Genomic DNA, 25,825 nt, shown 5'->3' on the forward strand with positions numbered 1-25,825 from the left:
GTGTATGTTTTCTTCACATACAGTCAGATAAAACTGCATAAAGAGAAGATGTATTTAAAATTTCAATGGCTGAAAAATAATTATATACATATTAATATTTAAGTTAAGCCAACACCCAAGTAAGACAAAATGTTACATTACTACTTAGAAGTTTTGTTTTTAAGTATTACGAGTGTTTGCAGCATTTGCTCCCATAGCAGCAGCATGACATGGTAGAATACTCATATGCTTTGGAGTCTGACACACTTGAGTCCAATCTCATTTAATTATTGCTGTAGACCCAGTATAAGCTGAGTGACCTAACAGTAGTGAATGGACCTCTCTGGTCCTGGTTATTTGGTCTGTAAAATGCATATATCAAGGCCTACTTTGTACATGTGTTGCTGTGAGGATTAAATGATCATGGTTAGTAAAATGCCCGCCACTGCCAGGACCCCAACAGGCACTCAAAAATGGCCCTCATTATAGTGACTAATTATCCTTTTTTAGACAACCAGATTTTATAGATCTTCACTTTAAACAAGTTACATCAATGACCAATTTTTGACACAACAGTCTTTATAAATTAAGATGTATTCTAAGTTTGGTTAATCTCAATGCCAACTGTGGCACAACTCTATGGAGACTGGGCAAGATAAAACCCTAAGTTCTGTTTCTGGAATTTTTTCTAATGACGATGTCCTGAAAATTCCATTTCCACCAATGGTGAGAGCCCTGAAATGCTGAAGTAGAGATGACTATAAGGACTGATATACTAGGACTCTGTCAGGTGATTAATAGGCTAAATGCACAGTCTCCAAACATAACCACTACTTCTCTTGCTTATTGACCACTTGTAGTTTTTAAAAAGAATATTTTCAGTTTGAAAAACTGAAAAAAAAGTTTGTAGTCAAGCCTGACTTTATGACTTAATTTCTTCAGCTTATTCTCTTGAAAAAAATACAATAATACCTTAAAACACCTGAAGAGTGATTGAGTGGGGGTAAATATAGAGCTTTGCATAGGACCAACAAATACATCATGGATTCTCCATAAATAAAATAAACAACAGTTTACTCTCTTGGAAATAATTTGAAAGGGACTAACTGGATTTAATAAGAAAGACAGTGAGGCCACATGAGGAAGCAGAGCTAGACCAGAAGATAGTCCGGCTGCCTGATTTGGGAAGATCATTTACCTTTCCTCATTCTCACTGCCATCTCTGTAAAGTGGGGATAATGCTTTTTCATCCTCCTTACTCCAAAGGGTTGATATAAAAGAGGAAAACATACTAGCGTCTGGGAAAGGGCTTTTAAAACTAAATATATTGTTTTTTTGTTCTCAGCAACAGTGGGATAGACAAGCCTCCAGGAAACAACAATGAAAACAAGCTAAATAGCATGTTTCTTAAAACTATATTTGAAAAAAATATATATATATCTTTGAAGACAACAGAGAGTTACCAAGGAAGTGAAGGCTTCAGGAGCCAAGATCTAGGAGAGAAGAAAAACCCAGCAAAGCAAACCTAACATCGGATGCCTCTGCTTTCCCTTTAAAGGCATTTACTGATGCATTTACTGACTTGACATCAGTAGCTAACAGGCTGAGAAGATGAACAAAGCTTCTGGCCATCTCACAGGATGGAGGGAACAGAAGTTGGCATTTAGGGTCTGTCAAGAAAGGGGGCCCTGGAACAATCTCCTGACTTAAATTGGAACCCTTAAAGAGCAAAACCCTATGAGTAAGAGTTGACAAGAAATAGATCTGCCTTCAGGAAGCCCAGCTTTGAGTCAACCCAAAATCTGATTGGAATAAAGTGATCTGCTCCTTACCTTTACTGCCTGCTTTTTTTGGAAGGTTACAACATTTAAAGCCTCATACTCCAAAATCTTTTATACATAATGTTTGGCATTTGAACAAGCATAATCAGGCAAGCAAAAACCCAAGGAGAAAACAGAAAAAAGACAATTTAAAAATCCTTAATATATTTTGATACTCCATAATATATTCTGATACTGGAGTCAGACAAAAATCAGGAGAAAAAAATACCTCTTCAAAAATTTAATCAGATGAGTGTAAGGATACTGCTAAATTAGCTGCTTTCAAATATAATCATTTTCTGAAAAAAAAAAAATTGAAAACTTACCCTTCCAGCAAACAACCTCACATTGTGTCCACTTAAAAAAATGCAGTGAATTTCTAAGAATTATTTTGAGATTGAGAAGAATGAAACAGAAAACCTCTAGAGCTTTCTTTTTCCCATGATTATCATAACTTCGTAAAGGGCTTTTGGGGAGATTTTCTTGGACACAAAAAATCACTGACTTTATTCCAAAAATTTTAATCAACTGTCCTATGCAATTTACATGAAACAGCAGATTCCACTTGGATTTTTACTACTCTTAGTTTTTTAAAAGCATCATGGAATAGATTTTTTGCCAATAAAATACAACCATTTTGGGGCACCTGGGTGGCTCAGTTGGTTAAGTGACTGCCTTCGGCTCAGGTCATGATCCCGGAGTCCCGGGATCGAGTCCCATATCCGGCTCCCTGCTTGGTGGGGAGTCTGCTTCTCCCTCTGGTGCTCTCTCACTCTCTCTCTCAAATAAATAAATAAAATAAAATCTTTTAAAAAAAATCTTTAAAAAATAAATAAAATACAACCATTTTGACTATAATAGACTAACAATTATTTCTTCATCAATTGCTCCATTAATTCATTCATTAGAAACTATTAACATCATCATTAGAACAAGAATGAATTTTGATCAGCACAATCAAATGGATTTGGTTTTGACCTAAGTACAGGAAAAAGAGACCATATTATGCTTTTTAACTCTCAAGAAAGAAAGCAATACATGGATAATAATGCAGGATATATTTTAGGCTTGATATAATTTTAAACATAACTATAGAATTAAGTAACCTAATGCAGAAACCAAGTTCATCTCAGATATGGCAACAGATATGTGGACAACAACATTTGAGGGGGGAAAAGTCTATGATCTAAGACTGCTAAGAGTTTGTAAGTGATTGAGTGCTTTACTGGCTATCTGCCATTCTTTAGATGTCTTCCATTAAATCTGAATATTTCATCCATTTATCTTGGTAAATGAAATTTATCAACAATATTTAGTTTTTCATTTTTATCTAGAGCTGAATTAACTCTATCCCATCACATCAACCAGACTGCAAGATGAGAGAACCAGAATCTTTTCACGAAAAAGAGGTTGGAGAGGGACCAAAAGAGACTTGCTTCCAAAATAATTCGAACAAATAGAGGTAAGTAGGTAAATAGTAAGTGCTATTGGTAGATGATGGCTTTAGTGTGACATTCCTGTCCTGCAGTTATTTACAATTGAAGAACATGGTATTTCTCTCAGATAGACCATAATTAGCAGAGAAATATGTTAGTTCTCTTTAGAGAGACCTCATGGCTCCAAAGGCAGCAGGATCTAACTAAATTGACTCTGTTAATGTGCCTAAAGAAGAAATATGTCTATGAAAGAGTGAGCTATAGAGGTGTGGAAAAAGAAGCCATTTCTGGCCAATTCTGGTAAGATTCAAGTAAATTAGGCCAGAAGAGTCTTCACTAAGCACAAGGGAACATGATGATCTTAGAACAAGATTATTCTTCTGGTGGGTCAGTGTCTCAGCTTCGTCAGCAGCAGAGAATCACTTCAAATTTGTTCTGAGTTTCAGAGAACTTAACTCTAGGTTAAGTATTTGCCCTTTAAGTCAGGATCTAGAACCATGAATCCAGATGACTATCAGCCAACTGCCACAAGAAGTGTATGTCTTCAGGCTACTGATACTCACTTCCCAAAGTTGATTCATTTACTTGTAAAGTATGGATAGAGTTAAAATGTTATAATTTTTAAAGCCTTATAATTCACATAACTTGTTCTAAGAAAACTTCAATGTATATATGAGAAAAATCATATATCTGTTGAAGATACGTATGTAGCTCCAATCAAACTGGACCATTTTACTCCTTGCAATCTGAAGATCCAAATCTGCACTGGGGAACATTAAAAACAGACAGAACCTTTGAAAACCAACATGAATACCTTTGGAAGCTCTTGAAGCAGGCAGCAAACTGAACCAGGTAGAGTTGGGATGGGGAGGAAGGGTAGGAGTGCTCCTTTCCTGACAAATTCTAACCCTATCCCCTGCAAGATCTCTTTCTCCTCAGAGTCCATTCATTATACTGGTTGCTCATTCATTCAGCAAACATTTACTGAGAATTGACTGCGCTAGAGGCACTCAGGCTTTATCAGCAGTTCCCTCAATCTTTCTCTTGTCTTCTCTCTGCACCCTACTTCCCTCTTAAACCATTCTTAACCAACAAGAACTCTGTATCAGTGAACAACTTCTAACCATTTCTAATATGTACCTACTTAGTCACTTTGTCTTCTTCCAATTCCATTCTTTTTTTTTTTTTTAAAGATTTTGTTTATTTATTTATTTGACAGAGGGAGAGAAACAGCATGAGAGAGGATAGGGTCAGAGGGAGAAGCAGGCTCCCCACCGAGCCAGGAGCCTGATGTGGGACTCGATCCCAGGACTCCGGGATCATGACCTGAGCCGAAGGCAGTCGCCTAACCAACTGAGCCACCCAGGCGCCCTAATAATGCAGGATATATTTTAGGCTTGATATAATTTTAAACATAACTATAGAATTAAGTAACCTAATGCAGAAACCAAGTTCATCTCAGATATGGCAACAGATATGTGGACAACAACATTTGAGGGGGGAAAAGTCTATGATCTAAGACTGCTAAGAGTTTGTAAGTGATTGAGTGCTTTACTGGCTATCTGCCATTCTTTAGATGTCTTCCATTAAATCTGAATATTTCATCCATTCGCCTAACCAACTGAGCCAGAATGGAAAAGAATTCCATTCTTTTTTGATTACCCTGATGAGCACAGCAAAGGGCTGTGCTTAAAACTTAAAGGTTTTGTCTCTTTTACATATTGTTTGCCTATACTATGCTGTATCAGATTTTCAGGCATATTCATCAAATATTTTCTCATGAAATAGTCTCATAAATGCTACCATTTAGTTTAAATTTAGAATGACTTTAGAAATCTGTTTTTATTGGGAAAGTAAATGTTTGCAAAAGTAAACCGATATTACAGTGTTCCATTTTTTACTCACTAAGCAAGGCAAATTTTCACCTACCCACATCATAGCAAATAACACTCTCTCTCCATTCTGTACTCCTCTTATGATTTATTTTAGTAGAATTTATCAAGTGGCATGATGTGCCATTATGAAAATCATCAGGAGAAATTTCCCTTTGATACTTTTTGGTGCCTGGAAGCAAAACCTCTCTCTGGTTAGATTTCTAGGACCAACTCACCTGTCAAACAGTTCTCCTCCCGTGACCAGTTCTAGGACCAGACTGATTTCTGTAGGGGTTTCAAATATCTCTTTAAGTTTTATCTGGGGAAAGATATTAAAAAATAAATCATAAATTCCTTATTTTCAACTTTCTAGGAAAAAGCTAATGCTATGACTAAAATAACACTCTCTGTAATAGTAATACATTGGATCATTGTCAATAAAGGTACCACATTCTGGTAACAAGAAGCCATCTGTCACTCTCTGGTTGTTTTTATCGGTTACCTCATTTCCTTAAAGGTCCTTTTGAGTTTTTATATTTTTTCTTTTGACAGCTGAAAGCTGAAAGATACTTAGAAACACTTTCTAAATTTTGCCAGAACATCACAATTTCTGAATTGCTCCAGAATTAAAAAACAAAAGCAAGCAAACAAAACTTGAACCATTTGAAAGCATCATGGTTCCTAGTGATGCAAATGCCTCTTTCTCCTGAAAGCGAACTTGGAATTGGGATCTGAGGCCAAACGGGACCAGGTTAAAGTCTGTCATGTCAATTTCATGTTGTGATTAATAAAAACATTTTCTTCTTCTTCTTCAAAAAAGTCTGTCTGTACAGAAAGGATATCTCTCAACAGCGAAAAAGTTGCTGGTGGATAAAGGGATCCTCAGAAAAGTAGGGATGGCATTGATTTGATTGACTATGGGTTTACATCACATTCAGATAATCCATCCAAATTTGGATATTTCCCTCAATATATCGGAGAATCTACTGACCAGGGCTGATCTACATTTGAGGAAAATTTCACACTGGCTTTTCACTGAAAGAAAAAGGTGGATAATGTAAAAGCGGTGATTGTATGCGGTAAATTTTGTTTATTGCTTACCCAAAGCTCCTTCCCCCTACTTTACTGCAAACAGATTTTGTTTAGGGAAGCAAGGTGCCTAGCCTCAAATTATGGATCATGATTGGTCTAAGCCATTTATGATAATTCTGTTCCCCAATTTTCCAGTCTCTGTGCAGTGAGGAGTGATGATCTTGTGGCCAGCTCTGGCCAATAAAATCTGAAGAGAATTTTGCTGCAGCTGTAAGTTCTGGAAAAGCCTCTCCTCTTCTCTTCATACTCTGTTGGTGAGGCCCTTCCAATTCTCTCTCTAGAGTAGACTTGAAGACTTGTGAAGACTGTGGAGCAGCCATTTAGGACCATGAAGGAAAAGCATGAGGGTGGAAGATGTCTAGGTCCTGAATGGCATCACTGAGGAGCTGAACCAATGCTAGCAACTGTCTGCCTTCTGATTATAACATAAAGAAAATATTTGTTTAGACTACCGTATTCAAGTTTTCTGTTACTTACAGCTGCCTACATTGCTAACCCATATGTTAAGTTTTAAGCACTTTGCTTGGAGCCTAACTAAGCACTGCAGGTTAGTCATCCTCCTGGACACCACAACTTTCTCAAAGAAATGAGTAAAATATTTTCTTTAAGTAGTTGGCTCAATTCAAGTTATGGCCTGGAAAATGATTTTGTTCTTTTCACTTCATTGGCTCAAGAAAGCTTTTGCCAGACCTTTCCCTCAGCTCCTTTGTCTGGACATAGCCTAGAGCAGAGATTCTGAGGACATTTTATTTTTCCCATTCAAGTACATCATTTATTTGAATCCTCACATTGTTTCTGAAGTAGATACTCTCTCAAAGGAGACTGAAATGACTTTGGAAAGCAATGCATTTTCTTCACAGGCTTTTTCAGCAATGGCATATTAATAAGATAGGCACACAAAAGGGAAAAGCCCGTGTTTTATTAGAGTGAAACAAAACTCTTCAATTTTTAGTTATCCTTTTATGCATGAAAACAAAGATGGTAAATATTACTGAAACTTGTTCCATTTTGAAACTCATTCGAGTGGTATTATTTTTAAGATTTATTCAGCTAAAGAAATGAAAAATGTGATCACATGAGGACAGGAGGTAGACCACAGTGGCTACCTATTAGTGGTGGAAGTATCCCCTTCTCATTATCAGCACTGGCAGCAAAGAACAAAAATGCCAGTCTACAACTTTGAAGATTATTTGAAATAGTAGATTAAAAACCACTTACAATGTTTGGATGTGAGAGGCGAAGAAGAACTCCTATCTCAGTTCTTACAATTTTTTTGTCCACCTAGAAGGCAAAATGAAAGAGAGAAACTGAAAGAAACTCCCACCTTAGAAATGCCTTAACTGTAGCAGAGAATCAGAAATGGCAGTAATCACCTGGGTCAATCAGGTAATTGGCAGAGAGGCTCATTCTTAAGCTTTTTTGCGTCTCTTTCCGACCCCCGCCCCTTTTCAGTTGTATGTCTTTCTTCTCTGCTCCAGACATAAAGTAGAACTAGTTCCAAATGTGGGGCACAACTTGTCAAACCTCTTGCATGGCCCTATTTCAAAAATCACTGCTCTCACCACTAAGGCACAAGTTCATCTCAACCTGTCTCCTCCTCCTCTTCTTTTCTGTTATGAATCCCTGTCCCAAACCCACTGGAGCTATCAATCACTTCACCCGCCTTTCTCACACAGAGGTGGGCACATATCCCAGCCGAATCAATCAGAATCCTCTTCCTGGGCCACCGTGATTGGGTCAGGGATATCCGCCAGACCCAAGTCGTCCCAATCAGGGCCCTCCCCAGAACTTTTGCTCACATAATCAAGAAAGAGGTATTCTCTTTTTCTCTGAAATTGTGAGAGCAAAAGAGGACAGAGTCTGCCACTACCAGTGACCATTTTTAATACTCTACTTGTATCAAATGAAAGATCTTTGAAAAAGAGAGGCATTGCTAGAACAGGCAGATGACACTGACAGAGCTCTTCCAAAGAGTTCTTGCCTCACGCTCTAGTTCAGTTTCTGCAGATGTTTATGAAGAAAATTTGGACACAGATTATCTTTATTTTTTAATTATTATTTTTATTATATTTCCTGCTTTATTGAGGTATAATTGGTACCCCCCCAAAACACACATAATTAATGTATATAATTTGGTCAGTTTGGACATACATATATGCTTGTATTATCATCACCACAAGGTAAATCAACATAACCTCCAAAAGTTTCTTGTGTCCTTTTGTGTTGCACGTGTGTGTGTGTGTGTGAGTGTTTGTGATAAGAACACTTCAAATGACATCTACCCTCTTAACAAATATTTAAACGCACAAGGCTTTTTTGTTAACTATAGGCATTATGTCGTACAACAGATATCTGGCACTTACTCACACTGTATAACTGTAACTTTATACCCCTTGAACAACTCCCCATCTTCCCCTCACTCATCCACTGGTAACCATGATTTTATTGTTTACTTCTATGAGTTGGACTATTTTAGATGTCTCATATAAGAGGAATCATGCAGTGGATACAAATTGTTTTTATCACAATCTTCTCTTCAGGTTAATAAGGATTTCCTCACTATTACAAAATAAACCTATTTTTCATTATTGCATAATGCTTTAAAAATTTTTAATAAAAAAAAAGAACCTAAGCTTTTCTTATTTAAGACTGTTAGCATTCAAAACTAATGTAACATTGTATGTCAACTATACTTCAATAATAAAATTTTTTTTAAATAGTAAAAAAGACTGTTAGTATTCAAATTTATTTTTTTCACTACACTTTTAGAGTTTATGCAATATAAAGTTTCCCTCTTGTTTTCATATATTTCTAATCAATATAAAAAAAATCAGTGGGATCCTTTAATTTTTTCATATATTTATATTAAACAAAAGCTTTTCTAATACAAATACACATTTTAAGTAAATTTATTTTTTACCATGTTATGTCCCATATATTACATATTGGGATGACTTTTTAAAATTTTTTATTATATTTTAGTTCCTTGAGAGTTAATTTATCTGAACTCTGGAAATACTCAGAACACACCAGATTATCTGGACAAGCAATCTTCTAATATAGTTATTTGTTTTGAATTCAGAATGAATTTCTCTTTAAAAACAATTTTTAAAAGGAAAATTATTTTTCCAGTGTACTCCAGATCAGTGGTTCTCAAAGTGTTACGGGAGAACACTTTAGGGCCCCTGAGATTCTTTCAGGTCATAAGTGAGGCTATCCCCTTTTTCAGTTGCATATTTGAGTGAGGCTAGATTTTTATCTATACTTGAAATAAAACAACAAATTGAATGCAGAAGCAGGTGAGAATCAAACTGTCTTCTCTTTTTTCTTTCAAACTGTCTTCTATTAAGCCAGACAGCAAAGAGATTTTTTAATAATGCTACTCTTCTCTAGGTATTTTCTAATCTTTTTATTTATTTATTTATTTATTTTTTATTTTTTTAAAGATTTTATTTATTTATTTGAGAGAGAGAATGAGAGACAGAGAGCATGAGAGGGAAGAGGGCAGAGGGAGAAGCAGACCCCCTGCTGAGCAGGGAGCCTGATGTGGGACTCGATCCCGGGACTCCAGGATCATGACCTGAGCCGAAGGCAGTCGCTTAACCAACTGAGCCACCCAGGCGCCCTTCTCTAGGTATTTTCTAATTTTAGAAAATCTAGTTACTTTTCACAAAAATACTATTTATGTTAAAATGTAATGGGTTTATTATTATGTTTTTAATTAATAAGTACTTTTAAAAATTCTGTTCTAATCTCTAATGTAGTAAATGTGTATAACTATTTGGAATTCTTAATAATTTGAAGAGGATAAAGGGCTCCTAAAGCCCAAAAGCTTGGGAACTACTACTCCAGAATATTTAATGTCATACAATTTAAAATAGAAAGCAGACAGAAAAGAACAAAAATTTAGTAATAATTAAATGAAAGAAAAAATGTGAACACAGTCTCCTCTCTCTTCCCTTCAATGAATGCTGGAGTCCCAGTTGAATGAGGTGCAGGTCATGACTTCAGAGGAGGCTGACAAGGGAGAAGCAGGTAAGAATCTTAGAAGAGGGATCTTAGAGAAAAATGGGGCATGAAAAACCAAAGAGAATAAATGGACTGACAAAAGCTGGACTACAAGTCAGAGTGATGCCAACCAAAGAAACCAAGAGCAGGTAGAGTTGAAAGGGAGAAACTGACAAAAGAGAAATGGACAGATAAACGAGTGATATGCCAGGACAAGACAAGACTGAGGTCAGAAAATCTTTCCCAGAGAGATAAACTGAGGGCCATTTGCTATCTTTTTGAAACAAAGTCTCAGAGTTCCTAGGTGGTCCTGCTTTGGGGAGTGGTTCCTCCACAGGTATCACATCTTGAAGGTCACACAGGTGTGCCTCTTCACTGTCATATCATCTCACATCCTTCCTATATTCCTCTTGTTCCAGAAATTAGTTTCATGCCCACTCTGACTTCCCCCTCCAAGCCCCTGGGAAGACCAGGAGAGAGACTGAGCCCTTATCTTACCACTCAGCATCAGTGATGCTTTTCTAGAAAATAACTGTCAAGCCTACCACAAAAGTCATTGGGCAGCTATCTGAACAGTCATCACTGCGACCTGGAATTAGCTTCCAAGTGCTACTATAATTAGCATCTTCAGAAGCACCAACAGATGGTTTTAACAAATAAATATTACAAAATTGAAACCCATAAAATTACCTTCACTATTTACAAAATACCTTGAAGAATGGTAGTTTTTTTATTACTAACAATTCACAATTATAAAATATATAATGTATATTACTAAAATTCTAAGTTAGGGGATGTATTTTAGCCCAGGTCCCCCAGCAAACAAATGTGAGGCAAGTATCAACATGCTGGTGTTTTATTTGGAAGGTGCAGTTAGAGCAGGGACACAGGGAAGTCCAACAAGGTAAGAGGTGACACAGTGCAGCCAGCACACTGGCCACTGTGTCATAATGAGTTGTAAAGAAACAGTAGGTCATTTGGGCAGCTGCATCCACCTGGCACAGAGTGCTTGTCCAGAGGAGCTGTACCAGGCCATCGTGCCTTGAAGAAGTTCATAGGAAAGAGGGAGAATTCACCTACCTTGGAACCTACTCCTCCTGTTGCCCACAGGTGGAAATCTGGCCCTACGGTGGTAACTCTTCCAGACTTTTAGGTTGCCTATCCAGTCTCTTCAGCAGTTGTGATGCCATACTCCTTCTCATGAGGTGTTATATCTCATTCAAATCTAGAAGTGGCTAGAAGGGCCAGAAGTTTCAGCTGTGTGTCTGGCTGGCCTAACTGCATGCTGTGGACAGTGGGCAGTGAAGCTCTCCCGGGTCCGGACAACTGGTAGACAGAAGGAATCTGAAGAAGCCCAAAGGAGTTTGTCCAGTCACAGTGCCTTCTTAAGTTTTTTACCTATCATAACGTAAGCCAGATTGACAACCATGGAATTACAGTCCTGCCTCCTTAGTTTACTGCATTTTACCGCTAATCAGATTATTAAGAACTTTGTCTTCCACTTATATTGTTTTATTGTTCTAGTTGTCAATTTGAAATGGATTGGGCACTTGGGGTTTTTCTTAAAAACTCTTTTAGCTCCTCTATTTAAATTGCCCTAAATATTCAAAAAATACCTCCTTTTCATTGCCATGAAATCACCTTTGAAACATCCAATTTTAATGGCTTTTGAAATACTTTCAATATAAAACATACCTTTTGAAGATTGTACATAAGAAAAAAATTAATACAACAATTTAATAAAAGTGGTTAGTATACAGATGTGTATGGTTTTAAAACTCCACAGAACTCCAGATTCCTTTACATCGAAAGAAATCCCAATTTTACTATCTTTCTCCATGGGGGGAGAAAAAGAAATGGGTAAAAGGCATAATTCTAGAGCAACATCAGAGAAAAAGCCTCCATCACTGGAAGAGAGTTAATCCAACATGGATCCTTCATTAAGATATACAGCAGATATACTCCCATGCTGGGGCTGAGAAGGTTGCAGAAAAGAAGGGAGAAAGGATTGAAAGATATGTGAAGAAGAAATAATGAGGACTTAGGGAAAGAAAAGGAAACCAGTTTCTGCACTGTGGGAATGATGGATAGAAGCAGAAGTGGTAAAGGAATTGAGGAGAAGAAGAGGATTTTTTAACACCAGATTTCTGGTGGACTTGAGCCACTTGGGCATCTCAGATGTGGCCTAGATCTGGACTCTGGGATTTTAAATATTCTTGGTGGGTTGGGGTAAGCTGTGTGAGTAGAGACTACCGCTCTACTTCTAGGATTCAGTCAAGTACAGTGGCATTTCCACATCAAACACTCAGCCTCATCTCATGTTCTTTGTGGGGACTGAGACCATAAGTCTTGTTTGTCTCTTTATTCTTTCTCTGGCTTCTTAGGCTCATTTGTGGTTTGAGCAATGACCGGAGAATATGATGTGAACTACAGAACTGTGCTCTTCAAACACTTTGTGGAAAAAGGCAAAATACAAATTATTAGTGAATAAATAAATAAGCAGACAAGTGTCTTTAAATTTTCACAACAATTCTCTTCTGCACAGCTTCTGCTTAATTTAGCATCCTGTTTTCTGACATATCAACGAGTATATGTTGGCACTAACATGCTTGGTGAAGAGACTTGACAGCTGGTACTTTGTTAAATTCAAGAATGACAGTTCTAGCCTACAAGGATTTAAAAGCTAAGAACTGCTGTTTGAACATGCAAAAATCCAATGTGGTCTACAGATAAAAATACTGAGGCTGGTATCTTCAGTAACTGTAATTTTTACCAAGTGTGATTCTTCCCTTTATATTTTTGACCTAATGGAAACCTGGACATCTCATGATACCTTACTTTTTTCATTGTCTTCTCAAGCAGGGTCTTATTTTAATCCCAATAGGAAATGTACCACAGGGCCTGGAACGATAGGTGTCCTTCTTGTTCCCCATTGCTATATCTAAACCATTTCTCCTCCCTGTCCCCCTAAAATCTCAGCTGTTTTGAAATGTCTGCCATCAGGCAACATGACTTGAAACCTTTTTTTGTTTTAGTCATCTTCCTATCTCCTTGTTATTCATCCTATTCTGAAGATTTTAGCATGTTTCAGCAACTTTATCTCAACCACTGATCCTGTCATCATTCTTAACAACTTCAACTTTCATGTGAATGATCCTGTCAACATCTTTGACTCTAGTTTCTTTGCCATTTCTTCAATTCCAACAATTTCTTCCTCCACTCTCCCTTAGTAACCCATTCCCATGGTAATATCCCAGGCTTTATCATTACCATCAATTACACCACTTCAAAAATATTGATTTGAAACCTCACACTCTCTGCTTTATACCTCCTATCTTTTCAGTTCTTAATAGATTCCATGGTCCATTAAGATAAGCAGTGATTGCATAGTCCCCCAACTCCTTTGCTCTTATCTTCATCTGTTGGACTTGCCAGGTGAAACCCTTAAATTGGTTAAATTCTACTCTTCTTTTACTCCATGTCTGTGTCTTAACTGAAGTGTCTGGAACAAAATGTACAACAGTTGACTGGTCCCATTTTTAATTTATGACCCCAAATCTCAAGGGACCCTCAGCTCCCCATTTTGCAACAGAACACTTTACACTTTCTCTCCTTTAACATCCAATACTCCCTCCTCCCTTAACTCTCCTATCACAGCCTTGCTTCTAATCCACTGAGAAGGTATAAACAATACAAAGAGAATACGATCTTGTCATCATCCAATCTATCAATCTATATACATCTGTATCCAATTAATTTCATCCATTTATTCTACAAATATTTTTGAACACCCACTACATGCAGATGTTATTCTAGGCATGAGGATACAGGAGTGAACAAAACAGATAAACTTCCTAGGAATTTTATGTCCTAAGAAGCTTATGTTTTAGTGAAGATAAAAAAAAAAAAGAAGTAAATAAATAAAAGGTCCAAAGTTGATAAATACTAAGGAAGGAAAAAAAAAGGTAAAAGATGTGGGGTGGTGAAGGGTGCTGTTTGAAATGGACAGTTATGAAAGGTCTCTCTGACAAAGCAACATGGTACACAGCCATTTGGATTTGAGAGAGGAGTGTTTCAGACACAGTAACAGCAAACACAAAGGCCCTCAGCTATGAGTGACAGCAAGGAGGCCAGTTTAGCCAAAGCAAAGTGACAGAGGAGGAAAGTAGTAGATGATGACGGAGGCTCCTCATGACCAGGAGTCAGGTCATAAAGAGCCATGTCACCCAGGTAAGAACTTGGTATTTTAGTATGAGAGAGGTCAGACACAACTGGAAGGTTCTGAGAAAGGAATGACATGATATTAGTTAAGTTTTGAAAGGATACTCTGAGGGGAGCCTGGGTGGCTCAGCCAGTTAAGCACCTGACTTTTGGTTTTGGTTCAGGTCATGATCTCAGGGTTGTAAGATTGAGCCTCACATCAGGCTCCACACAGTGTGAAGCCTGCTTGAGATTTTCTTCTCCCTCTTCTTCTGCCCCACTCCTCTCCCTCTCTTAAAAAAAGAAGAAGAAGAAAGAAGAAGAAAGAAGAAGAAGGAGAAGAAGAAGAAACAATGATGCTCTGAATTTTACAGAGATGAGGATAATGGAAAGAGTAAAAGCAGGGACATGCAATAACAAGTTAGAGCAGTTGTTCCAGTGAGAGATTATGGAAGTTTGGTAGTGATGATAGAGGTATGAAGCAGATGGATATTTTTAAGGAAGAGAAAATAGTATTTACAGATGAACTGGCTATGAGATGTAAGAGAAAGAAAAATATAAAAATTGACTACAAGTTTTTCAGCTTCAGAAACGGGAAGCATAAAATTGCCATTTATTGAGGTGGGAAAGACTGGAGGAGCAGGTTCAGAAAGATGCTAATAACATTTTGGCCCTGTCCATTGTTCTGAACTTACCTACCAGCTGTCCTCTTTCATTCTAGCTCTCTAATCATCTAGTTAATCTCTGAAGAAGCCAAAATCTTTTCCATTTCTGGGCCTTTTCACTTTGTGCTAGATAGTCTTCTGTCTTGAATGTTCTTCTCCCAGATCTTTCAGTGTGAGTTTGGACCCAGTAGAGAGGAGAATGGAAGGGGCAGCTGCACAGTGGAGGTGATGGTTCAGAGGTGGAGGCAGTGATGAGCATTGGACATGGTGGGGTGGGACAGGAAGGAGATATTAAGAGGAACCAATATCTTATTTTACATTTAACACTAACTAGCATAACACCAACCCTGTTCTCATCAGTATGGGAAGACAAACTCTAATAAGGCATGTCAATCAAATAAGCTTGCTTTTGAAAACTGTGAAACTCATTTTCTGATAGTTCTGTTAATAGCCACCTCCTACTCCCTACAGACTCTTAAGACACTGGCAGGGCAAAAAGGAGAAAAGTAGAGCTTTCCAATGGGGGAGGAGCCCAAGGATTGGAACAGAGTTTAGGCAAGACAAGAATGTCTCTGTGAAGTTCAAACCAGAAGGAAAGATTTTATATCAAACCAGGTAGATTCAGAACAGGGCAGCCTCCTTCAAGGGAGGTACCTCTGCTCCCTCATTTCCACATTCTAAAATCTAAGCCTTTCTGCTCACAGATGCCAGAAATTCTTTCAGAAGGAACAGTCTTTTATTTTACAGTGAATGAAACAGGCTTAAAATATTCCTGGGAGAGATGACAAGCTAAACAAAGTTTATACGAAAGATTTGGCTCATTCTAGACTCTCACTAGAAACAGATTTGGCTTAACAGAGAGAAAGAAGAATGGAGAAACACCATATATAAAGTAGAAAGGACTTTACATCTTTCACTAGCTCTTTTCCCATTCTTGCATCTTTGTATCTCTCCCTGGGATTAAGAATATATGGGGGTAACCCTGATTTAATACCTCTTATCCTTAAAAAGACCTAATCCCTCAGTGCCTTACCTCTCTACCTGTTTTCAAAGCATTTCTCTGCTTCCCTCCACAGAAAAACCCTCCAGAGTTGTCTCTGCCTTCTTTCTCCACTTCCTCCACCCACCCCTTTTTATTTGTCAGTGCAGCCCAGTCTGGCTTCATCCCAAGAACTCCTCCAAACCTCTTATAGAAAAATATCAGTGGCCTCCTTGGAGGAGCACTTGGAGCCAAACTACTCATCTTATCCTGTCAGCAGCATTTGATATATTTGATCACTCCATTCTCAGATAAAATTGATTATTCCATGTCACCATTCTGGTCTGATTTTTCTTCTACTTTAAAGGCTGCAGAAGTATTGAAATACTTCCTAACTAATCTCTCTGCTTGGATTCTTACCCTTTATAATCATTCCCTCTGCATGGAAGCCAGAGTGATGTCTTTAAAATGTAAATAAGGTGGGCGCCTGGGTGGCTCAGATGGTTAAAGCGTCTGCCTTCGGCTCAGGTCATGATCCCAGCGTCCTGGGATCGAGTCCCGCATCGGGCTCCCTGCTCCTTGGGAGCCTGCTTCTCCCTCTGCCTCTCTCTCTCTCTGTCTCTCATGAATAAATAAATAAAATCTTTAAAAAAAAAAAAATGTAAATAAGGTTATGTTACTCTCCAACTTAAATGCCTTTATTGGTATCCACTGTGCTTAGAATAAATGCAAATTCTTTACCATTGACCATAAAATTCTGGATGGCTTGGCCTTACCCTTTTGATCTGATGTCATTTTTCTCTCTACACAGTCCCTTCAACCACTAGACCAGACTCTAAACCCTTCGCACTTGCTGCTTCCTCTTTCACAAGACCTTCTGACTTCTCAGAGAGTACTTGAGAGGCCTTCCCTAGATACTCCATCAAAAGTGACTACACATACATACACATTTATACATACACCATGAATCATATCACTCTAATCTCTTCATAACATTTACAAATACCTATGTTATCATTTAATTACTAATTCATTATTTGATTTTTCTTTTTTTTTTAATTTAAATTCACTTAGCCAACATATAGTACCAGAACACAAGCCCTATGACACCAAGGGTTTTGTCCATTTTCTACACATCAGTATCCCCAGCATTATTTACCAATGCCTGGTATATAATAATCTGCTGAATGAATGAATGAAGGAAGGATGAAGCTAGTGTTTGAATACAAGAGATGGGTGCTTCAAAGAAAAGATCCCTGGTTTCACAGCTTTGGTTAGTTGAGATTAGAATTGGTTAGTCGGTTCTCTTGTCATTTGGATCTATATGACATTTTTGTCGTGTTATTGATACTAATGGAGTGGAGAATGCCTATCTTACTGGCAGAGCAAAGTACCCAATCTAGGGCCTTCATGGGTACTTGCTCCCAAGGTAAATGAGTAATGTTTCAAGAAGTAAGAAATAATAATAAAAGCTTTGGTGGAGTCACTGACTTTCTAAATCCACTGCAGCAGATAGTGATGTTCCATGTCTGCTCCTCTCCCCCATCATAGGATATAGAGCTCTACAAGCTGCCAAAAGGAGGCCTGTTCTTCAAACAGCACACCTTGCCTTTATTTGTGTGATCAATGCTTTGTATTAAACACAATGAGAGAAAACATTAAAAGAAGAGGAAATGATGAAAATCAGAAACTGGTAGCCATGCGAGCTGGAGTGCACTATGCACTCCCGAAGGAGGAGCTGGGAGGTCCTCGGGACACAGAAAAGTAGAGGGATGTGACGGCAAATTCTCTGCTTTGTCTCTGTGCCTGCTGGGGGACAGTTCAAGAGGAAAGCTTTGCTGGGTCCCTACTCCCCCAGATTCCCTGATAAGGGCAAGTCAACACCAGCACAGTCAGATTCTTGCAAAAAAGAAGCTGATATCCTGTGATAAAAAAGGAATGGAATGTCAGCCTCCCAAATTCTCTTTTCGGGGGCATGTTGCCAGGGCTGGAAAAGTTTTAGAGAAGTATCATAGCCACATTAAAAAAATGTGAAATATAAAACATAAGAATGAGGAACATACCCACCACTGTAATCATTAGCATTTTGTTTCATTTTCTTTCAACTTTTTAAACTCTGAGTGTTTCTTTACATACTTCAAATATGGAGAGATAGTTTTGTTTCTTACTATTTTTGTGAAAAATACCATAACATTTTATGGATACATAACATTCACAAGCAGAATGTAAAACAGCTTCTTAATGCCCCAGTGTCATCAATGACCATTTTTATCATTACTTAGGATTTCTTAAAATTTGTTACTAACATAAATCACTCTGTAATGAACATCCATGTTTGTACTTTATTTTAAAATTCAACTTGAATTCTGGTTCTGCCATTTAGAGTCCTTGATAAAATCATTTATCCTGTCTGAGGATTATTTCTTTCTTCCTTTTTTTTTTTTTTTTAAGATTTTATTTGACAGAGAGAGACACAGCGAGAGAGGGAGCACAAGCAGGGCGAGTGGGAGAGGGAGAAGCAGGCCCCCCGCCGAGCAAGGAGCCCGATGAGGGGCCCGATCCCAGGATCCTGGGATCATGACCCGAGCCAAAGGCAGACGCCCAATGACTGAGGCACCCAGGTGCCCCTATTTCGATTTCTTCATAGATAAGAGACAATAACTGCTATCTACAGTATTATTGTTGTAAGGAGGAAACGAAAATATATGTGAAATCTCCTGGCCCGTTGTAGATGTACAATGCCTTTCCTGAAAGGATTTTGTAAAAAGTAAGGTATTTCCTACTGTTCTATTTTCAATTTTCTGTGTTTTCCCATAAAAATTACTGTAACTGAAACAAACTAAATTTAGAAATATTGAGATTTATGAGAGTGTCAGTCCTACTAAGGAAAATACGTCTAATAAATTTGAATATGGTGTAGTTCCCCTTTTCTTCTAAAAGTGAAAGACAACTTCATCAAAATCTTAAACTATATCCAATATAATCTTATTTGAGGGTAATCAAAGAGGGGAACTGATATCTGTTTGCATTTATATTTAAATGCCTTCCTTCACCCTTTATGAAGATTGGGATAAGAGCTTCACTACTTTGGTTAAGCTCACAGAGGTTTTAATACCAATTTCTTACGTTTATTAACCACTATTGACCACTGAGGTCACACCTGAGTTATTACAGACCTGGGTATCAGCAATGTCCTAATTCTAATTTCTATTAGAAATTAACAAACTGCAACTTTCCCTTTTAGTGCTGAGATAGGGAAACTGAAGGAATGCATAAAGACTTGCTTTTTGTTCCTTTTCCTGCTTCTGTTCTTGCTAGGACCTGCACGCCCATTTTGCACACACCTAAATACATGTAGTGTAAGACAAGGAGTTAATGATTTCTCTAGAATAGATAACACCCTCTCTGATACTCTCCAGGACTGTCAGGATTCAGAGAAGGAATAGATCCATGCACTGGGCTGGTCTCTGATTTTGTGCTGCCTGGCTGGTCTGGTCCTGTCCCTGAATGTCTGACCATTATGTGACCCTACAATGTATCCCCAGCTGTCTATAGCTGCTGGGACCCTCACCTGGTCAGGTGTTTAGTGCAGTCAGCAGCTGGTGATGGCTGTGGTGCATGGGTACTTCATCCTCACCGGAGAGACCATGCCTCCATGGGTTACTTGAGCAAGCATGGGAAGAACAGGGCAAGGGAGAAACAGCTCTGAGAGAAATAAACTTACACTGAATATTTACCCTAAAGAAACTCTTTTAAACTAATAGAGACTCTTTCAAATGAGGAAAAACTGAGATACCTTTGACTGGAAATTTTAAGTATCTTTTCCCCAGATATCCAGGGGTACCAGTCTTAGGAAGAATTTTAATTGTCATAGAAAATAGAGGATACTTTAAATTTTTTTGGCAGATAAAAATGTGACAGGTAAATTTTGATACTCATCCACATTCCCCTTCATAAAAATGTCAAATTTTAAAAGATGACAATGGTAATCTTGGATCTGCTTTATCAGCAAAAAAAATCATTCACAGCTTATAGTACTTTATTATGTATGCCCCGCCCTCGACACTAATCACAATACCCAAATGTGTCCTCATGTTACTATGGAAAAATAGTTCTAGACTATTCTGATCTCAAAATCTCAAAAAAAAAAAAAATCTTCCCAATGACAGCTTGGTATGTTGTGGGGTGGGGGGGAAGGGAAGCACTGTAGATATAACAACCCATTTGATACATTTTTCAGATTTCTGGGGTAGAGATAAATATGAGAAGCTTTAACTGAATTTATCCTGTGATGCTGACACTTGCAGCAGAGAAGAAACTGGAATTCCATACACACAGCCACGCCTGGGGTCACTGCATCCCATCTACCATTAAGACAAAGTGTAAAGATTCACACCAAGCAATGTGTGTAGCTTGTATATTACACACTCCCCAGTTATTCCTCTTTTATTTGTTAGTGAATACTGTGTGCTAAAACTCATTAACTAAACTTTTAACAGCATTTGGAAAAGAACTACGTTGCTTGTGTTCTCTGCACATAGGGAATATTGTTTACTTTTGTTTTAGGGTGACTTAGAAATGCACTCAGTTTCTCGGTGTCTGTGCCAACAAAGGCTTTTTCACCCTTTATCAGCTTAGTAAGGAGCAATATCCAGTTTCAGTCTCAGATCTGGGCCATGATCATTCCTACCTTTTTTTATCTTTTTGTTTTTTTTTGGTCTTTTTTTCTATCAGAACCTAGCTGGTATAAATAGAAAGGACCCAGATTTGGAACTCAAAAGCCCTGGGTTCAAATTCTATATGCTTTTGTGTACTTTGAACATATCTCTTTTCTAAAACTCCCATAAGTAAGATACTCCCATGGGGCACTTTGTGTTAACAGGTGAATGGGGCCACACAGTGTTTAATAATGAAATGTGGGCACCATTCTTATTTAGCATTATGCTCCTTTACTTTAAAACTACTGAAGTGGCATAGGGTGATTTGAGGATGCTTCTTAAAAAAAAGCAGTTGAAACCTAATTCAATACTGAAAATTATTTGAATCTCTTCTATTTAATATCCTCTGCACAGTCATTCATTTCCTCTCTTTTATCAGATTAATGGTTTTGGAGTTCTATGACTTGATTCTTTTCTTTTCTTTTTTTTAGCCTTCTTTCTTCCCTCTCTTTTTACATTGTCTGGATGGATGCAGTTTTGACCATCATTCAACATTATACCATAAATATAAAAATCAAAATGTACTGAAATGTTCTTCTCTGTTAACACTAATACTAGAGCTTCTCCCCTTCATAGTAAGTTATGATTCCCAAGTTTGCTTTGAGGCTGGTAGGCTGTGTTCCTTCAGGCTTTCTCAGCTTTCTGGTTGTGGCCCACTGAATACCACTCCCCAGCTCTGATCTTCCGACCTCGGTTCCTCTCAACTTCCATGCTCCCAGCACCTCTCCTCTGGTTACAAGGCCTTTCCCATTCAGCTCTCTGAGAAGTTTCTAGTCTCTTTCTTCTACTAGGGTATGGCAACATAAGCTCTTCCTATAAGATTTCCTGTTTGTGGCTAGTTATGCATCTCTTTTTTCTGCTCCACAGTCTCCATATAAAGTGAAGGTCACTTTAGATTAAGCTGCCCACTACTTATAAAAGAACTAGAGGTTTAAATGTGATCATCTGAGTGGATGGCACCACTGCAAAGTGTGTTTCCTTTCAGGCAACAGCACCCGAGCATGCGCCTATATTCTCAATCTCTCTTTCTCCCCCACCTCTCACCACCCTTCATAGCAGGTTGTCTGAATTACAGTGTTTATTTTTAAAAAGGCAACAAAATACTGATGAGAGATCAATATAATGAGAGGACAGATAAGCACGCTGAACTGTGACAGATTCCAGCCGTGTTTCTATCAAAAAAGAAAACAAATCAAACTGCAACACTTAATTCTCTGCAAGAATGTTCAGACTTCCAAGTAGATCTCTGAATGGTAAAGCATACAAATCAGGCCAAGTTTTTAACATTCCACCCCACTACCTTTTTCTCTTGTAGACATATACTTGTCACAAACTGAATAGAAATATCCCTGTTCCTATTCCAGGAAACCTGGCTTAATAGTTCCCATGAAAATCAATAGGTTTCAACTGACAGAATGCTTGAAGAAGTTTCACTTCACTTGACACAGCTTGTTATCTGCAAGCTACTTTCCTTAATGTGTTCTGAGACCTCAATTGGGCCCAAAAAGTCTATTTGAGCTACTGATTTATATTCTTCTCTCCATCACTGACCAAAGGCGACCTTAACTTCACTTTCAGAGCACATCCATGAGTGGTTAAAAGTGGCAATGGCAACATAATAGATGCATATCTTTAACTCAGATGGACCCAGACATCTCTCTTACATCATAGCAAATGGAAAATGAATGGCCCATGGTCAGTTTTCTGTTCCCAAAGGCTAGGTAGAAAGAGATAAGAGCATGTAATCCTCAGTTTACCCAGTAGGATAAATGGTATTATCTCTATTTTAGAATGGAGGAATCTGGAAATCTCCTCTAATGGAGATGACCTGAAGATTCACCTACCAAGAATTTGGGAGGTATATATTCTGTAATTTAATCTAGAACAACCTTTCAAATTCTCCTGCAACATCATAGTTATATGCTCAAATAGTTAACTCATAAGAATATAAGGAAAAATGAATAGACATTAAATACTAAATCATAGAATGATTAGCAAATCACAATGTGTGTTTCTTCAACTAACTGAGAAGATAAAAGGCCTCTTTCATCCTTTAGCACTTATGGAAATTTTATAAAAGTTAAAGGCATTTTCTCGTAAATTAAATTATTCACAAAAACCTTTACAGAAATTGACAGGTAACTTTACATTCAAATAACTAAAATATGACAAAATTGAGACGTGGAACAGCTTCTACACTGTGGATGTAGTCACACTGCTCCAATGCTAAGAGCCAGAATAGAGCCATAAGGTTGAACGCATTCTAAAGCTAGCAATCCCGAGCACCCAAGATTTGTTTATGTAGGAGTTCTCAGGATCAGAAATTTTTATTTAGCACCATATTAAATTTGATAGTAGTAGTAAAATATATACCTATTTTTAGCAGAAATTTTAAAAGCACTCTAAATATAATTAATCTTATTCACACAGAATTGCACAATACGTCAGGTGCTGCTTACTGCTCAGTTTTAAACAAAGCTGATGAGAATATCAGAATCGCATAGAATGAACTGGTACTATCATAATATAAAATGCTTGTGTGGACCCTTTATAATTAATAATAAGAATAATGTTCCCACTTATAACAAGCTTCCTGGGTGTTGAGAAATATTTTACACAAATTATCTCACTTCAATCTTCACTAGAACACCATGAGCTAGATGTTCTTAAAGCCATTTTACAGATGAAGAAACTAAGATTGAGAGATTTATACAATTTGTTGTAAAGCCACACAAGTAGTAAGTGGCAGAAGGGATTCTGAACTCAATCTGTCTGGCTCCAGAGCCCATAATCTCACGCACAACTGCACAGCCCTTCTTAAGAACAGTCAGAATACATATACATGCTGAACTGGCACACAGATTGGCGCTCAGACTCACAAATTCTGATTTTACCTACTGAGCCCCAGTACTGGGTATTTCATGAAACGGCATGGGCTTCACAGTAAGCTGAATGCAATCTCTTCCAAGAGCAGAGCCATGTAGCTGGAAGTTTCATCTCAGTTCTAGAATTCAAATATTTGTCTCCAAAATTCCAGGGACACTATAAATGATTGGTGAGCATAATTTTCTTAAATCTCCATCAGTTCTTCTTGAATATGAGCCATACTGATAGGGCTGATGTGTGATTATTTAGATATGCCCTGAGGTACGTACTCCTCAGGAAGAAAGGTAAAGCATGTGACTCACTCCCGAAATAGTAACTACATTATCACCGTGCCGTTCTTCAAAAGTTGTGGTTCCATTTAACTCCGCAAAATTCAGTCCAAACTAAAGGTTCCATCTGCTTAATCTGTTCAAATTCTGACACTTTCTTGAATCTGTTTTTCTCATTTTGTGCAGTTTTAAGTTCAACATATTCAAACGTCATGTGACATCAGTAAAAAGGCTCCGTCTTGGCAGTTACCAGGACAGCGCGGCCAGAGCAGCAACGGCAGGAGCCGCACCGCGTCCTGGCGGCGGCGGCCGCTGCAAGCCGAGTCCGAGGGATGCATCGCAGGCTGACCAGCGGACTGAAGAGCAGATTGCAGAAGTCTAAGACGCTTTTTCACCATTTGACAAGGATGGTGATGGAACTATAACAACAAAGAAATTGGGAACTGTAATGAGGTCTCTTGGGCAGAATCCCACAGAAGCCGAGTTACCGAACATGATTAACGAAGTAGATGCTGACGGTAACGGCACAGTTGACTTCCCGGAAGTTCTGACAATGATGGCAAGAAAGACACAGACAGTGAAGAAGAAATTAGAGAAGCCCTCTGTGTGTTTGATAAGGATGGCAATGGCTGTATTAGGGCAGCAGAGCTTGGCCATGTGATGACAAACCTGGGGGAGAAGTTAGCAGGTGAGGAGGTTGATGAAACGATCAGGGAAGCAGAGAGTGATGGTGATGGTCAAGTAAACTATGAAGAGTTTGTACAAATGATGACAGCAAAGGGAAGACACCTTACAGAATGTGTTCAATTTCTTGTACAATATTGTTTATTCACCTTTTCTTTGTTTGTAACTTATCTGTAAAAAGGTTTCCCCCGGCTGTCAAAAATTATGCATGTGTAGTAATTAGGACTTCATTCCTCCATATTTTCTTCTCTTATCTTACTGTCCTTGTCCTGAAAACTTATTTTAGAAAGCTGATCAAGTAACATGTTGCACGTGGCTTACTCTGGATGTATCTAAGCCCTTCCGCACATCTGAACTTAGATGGAGTTTGTCAAATGAGGAAACATCTGGGTTATGCCTTTTTAAGTAGTTTTCTTTAGGAACTGTCAGCATGTTGTTGAAGTGTGGCATTGTAACTCTGCATGGACTATGGACGGTCAACAATATGCACTTAAAAGTTGCACTATTGCAAAACGGGTGTATTATCCAGGTACTCATACACTATTTTTTTGTACTGCTGGTCCAGTACCAGAAACATTTTCCTTTATTGTTACTGGCTTTTAAACTTTATTTAGCCACTTAAAGAAAATCTGCTTATGGCACAATTTGCCTCAAATCCATTCCAAGTTGTATATTTGTTTTCCAATAAAAAAATTACAATTTACCACCCCCCCCAAAAAAGTTTCCATCTTCTAAATCACGGGTTGTCCTAATAGCTGTGTCTGTTAGAATCCTTCAATGCCCCAAAGTTGTTAATCTGAGGAAGTAGTTTAGTAAATCCTTTTCCTCTACTTCAATTTCTCCGAAGTATCACATGAAATGGAGACGATAAAGGGCTCATGAATGAAGGGAAAAAAAAGTTAGTCTTGTTCCCTTCACCCTTGATTCATGTTTTACAAAGTTCACGGTACAAGTTCCACTGATACATGCAATCACTTAGTTCTTGTATGCAAGGCGATAAAGAACTTACAGGTGACCAAAATGGCACTGCCTGTGAATCTGTACTTGTTTCAAAATTAAAGTTACAAAACCGGCCACCTTTTTCCCAGGAAGAGAGTATGGATGCCACTCCAAGAGATTTGAGGGCTACTTCAGTATGAGTACCATGAATACTAGAGGAAAAAAATTAAACAAATACATGATCACAAAAGCTTTTCATTTTCCTCTCTTGTTTAC

General features: G+C 38.0%; 1 protein-coding gene and 1 pseudogene across 1 annotated transcript in view; one reads left to right on the forward strand and one right to left on the reverse strand.

Annotated features, from left to right (window-relative positions):
- The window catches only part of CAMK4 (calcium/calmodulin dependent protein kinase IV), an 85,681-nt gene extending 80,314 nt beyond the window's left edge, over positions 1–5,367 (reverse strand). The window contains exon 1 of the mRNA XM_081826467.1: positions 5,346–5,367. The gene's annotated coding sequence lies outside the window, so the exon portion shown is untranslated. The remainder of the gene's footprint in view (positions 1–5,345) is intronic.
- An 18,895-nt stretch (positions 5,368–24,262) lies between these two features.
- LOC102749432 (calmodulin pseudogene) lies at positions 24,263–25,315 on the forward strand (annotated as a pseudogene).
- Positions 25,316–25,825: the final 510 nt, after the last annotated feature.

The sequence above is a fragment of the Leptonychotes weddellii genome, chromosome 7 (genome assembly GCF_054177405.1).
Source record: "Leptonychotes weddellii isolate Sample4059 chromosome 7, ASM5417740v2, whole genome shotgun sequence".
Classification (NCBI taxonomy): domain Eukaryota; kingdom Metazoa; phylum Chordata; class Mammalia; order Carnivora; family Phocidae; genus Leptonychotes; species Leptonychotes weddellii.